The sequence below is a fragment of the Seriola aureovittata genome, chromosome 9, assembly GCF_021018895.1.
Source record: "Seriola aureovittata isolate HTS-2021-v1 ecotype China chromosome 9, ASM2101889v1, whole genome shotgun sequence".
Lineage (NCBI taxonomy): Eukaryota > Metazoa > Chordata > Actinopteri > Carangiformes > Carangidae > Seriola > Seriola aureovittata.
The window spans coordinates 25815692-25818754 of NC_079372.1; positions in this window are offsets into that span (position 1 = coordinate 25815692).

The following is a 3063-nucleotide window of genomic DNA, read 5'->3' on the forward strand; positions in this document are numbered from 1 at the left end:
AGCAACAGTGCAAAACAACCAGTTTTTTAATTTTATGAGTTGACTTAATATTGAGAACAACACATATATACTACTTGCTACCAGGCTTTGTGGTCACTCACAGACAGTTTGAGAAATGCTTAATTTAAAACATGATACCTTAACAAATCTACTCACAGGCCACTCTTTGATAGGTGATCTTACATAATTAAATGTCCCATATAGTATAAAGATATATTCCCATGTGTGGCTCACTAACCTCTTGTTAGAGATCCAGAGAGAAGCCTGAGAGAGGACATGTAAAACTACATTGAGATGGTTTTTGGTTCTTAAAATCACAAATATATCTTGGTATGGATCAACATTTCAAAGAAAACACAGGATTCCTAAATTAACATGAAAAATCTTATTTCAGTTGTGCTTAGCAACCGCTACAATAGCCTTCGCGTTAACTGAAAATGTTGTTGGTGAGTTGGAGACATCAGTCACTGCAGTCTGATTATGGAAACACAACAAACCAAAAAGAAATCTGCTAGGAGCAGGATATTAAGCTGAATAATAATAGTGTAGCAACATAGCGGATCAGTCTGCTAATCATGCCGTGATTGCCTGGAAGGTACGTCCAATCAAGTGAACTCCTGATTGCTAAGGAATTTCATGTGGATGATTCAGATTCACATGATTCAGTTTTCACTTGGGAGAAAATATAAGAAGAGATTCATGACTGAGACCCAGTGTGGTTAAAGTCAAAGGGGTTTCTCTGACTGTTACTGCAGACGATGAAGGTAATAATCCTGCGTTGAACCATTCAATTTGGTTGTTATAGTCCTGTGCCAGTAAAGGCGCAGGGGCTGATGATGCAAATCGTTTCTAATTGTCAGGAGAAAAGAAGCAGGAGGTGAGAACCTTTGAAAAGACAAGATGTTCTCCCGGTTACCTCTGACCAATCTCACTCCTGGGAACTCAGCAGAGCTATTCCCGGTTTGGAAAAAGCTCATAAAATAGCCATTTCTTCTTCAGAGTAATTCACAAAGGCATTTTAAACACTGCTCATCCACCGTTGGAATGAAAGTGCACCAGCTGGGCCATTCAAAGAAATGACAATATGATCGTTGTTCTTTATGCAGCCGTGACACTTTGAATTTACTGCTCAAGGGAGTTAGAGAATATTCATTGCCAGTTTTTAACGGCTAACAAGTACCACAAAACTGCAGAGGACACATTCAGCAGACACAGAGAAACACCATCATCCCCCTGGAGTCATCTTTCTGTCAACCTGAGTCTAATATTCACTCTCTAGTTACCTTTGGTTTGGTCTCCACCAACTCCTGAGAAAAATATAGGAGATGAGAGTGAGAGCCATGAAACTCAACATGTGCAGTGTTTGTGTTTTTTTAACCTTTATTTATTCATGGAAGTTTCACTCTCCTTTACAGGAACGCCTTGATCACATTCACACAGTACCAGTACAACCACAGTCTGGCTTGCCGGCCGCTGAGCAGCTCTACTGGTGCAGTTGGGGTTAAGGGCCTTGCTCAAGGGCACCACAGTGTTGATGAGGGTTGAATAAGCACTGTTCGTTCACCTTTCCCAGACTTAAACCTATCATCAGTCAAATTCATCTACATTGTCTTTTTGTAATAAGACCAGATATCAACTAAAGACAAATATTACTCTTTGTTGTTGCTGCTGATAAAGTTTGTGTTTGTAACAACAGTATAACCAGCCTTTATTTAAATTATGACTAAGCATTGATTTGTATAAACATTACTGCAGTTTAAATGGCCCTAACAATGTTCATCTTTTAATCATTTGGAAGTTGAGATGCTAATTTGCCTTGATGCTAACAAGCTGTCAGGCTCGTAAGTTTGGGGTGACAGGGCGGTGGTTTGAGCAGCATATGCATATTTACGTTTATACTGATAATATGTCATTTAGTTGCCCTTAGCTCATTAAAAAGGGGGACAAGAGAGGGAGAATGAAAGCAGATGACAGCTAATTATGCACGATTCTGACAAAAAGTGACGATCTTGCTCCATGTCAGGAACTGTTGGTGTGTGGATGAGACGGAAAAAGAATTCTACTTCACAAAATGTGTTGCTATAGTCCTTAAATAAAAACAGCCAAGTTTATTTACCAAGTGAAAGTGACTAAAAAAGTCCACCAACAGAATCATCTGGGTGGAAAATGTCGGCCCAGATCTTGAAGTCCCTAATGTTGGGACTGCTAAAGTAAAAGAGTGGCCAATCAGAATGGTTCCTTCCTCCCAGAGATACTAACACTGTCCTACATGTTTTCAAAGCCATTGGTATATGGGCAAAAAAACCCAAATGATTTCAATGATATTCAATGTTTTGTTTTCTTTGTTTGTTTTTGTGTCATAGAACATGCATATTATCACTCACATGCCAAGGGATGGCTTTTTCTGAGCCTAACTTATATATATATATATAATATTTTCTATATATGTTAAATTTCATTTTCTCTATTGTTCCTATTAAATAAAGAAACTGAACTAAACAGCCTGGGTTTCAAAGGGGGAAGGCTGGGAGATGTAATAGATTTATACCACTATATATGAGGGAGGTAGTAATTACCAACACTATTCCTTTTGCATATGTAATTTTCAATTACTAGCTTTCAGCTAGCATGATGAACATCAGACGGAGCAGGGGTTCACCACCTGAACACATGAAAGCACACTAACTCCAGCAGCTGTTTCCTCCAAACCTGAAAACTGTAATTAATGCAGCAAATTGTCAACTAAATGCTTTCTGTGTAAAATTAAGCAGCATGCATACATCTAATCACAAACCAAAATAACTAAGGGAGTGCTATGAATAAATTAGATATGGCAGTTTCTAAAACATTACGCAGATTGAATATTAGAAAGCAATGACTTCCCTAAGTTAACTGAACAGAGAGTGAATTGAGCCTTGACCTGGGTGTGACAACTTCAGAGCAGAGAAGAACAGGTTTATTTGGCATCATGGTAATTACTTTCAGGCTTCTTACCAACGCATACAACACATGCACAGACTCATTAATTCTGCCTCAGGCTCTGTCTCCCAAACACACTAAACA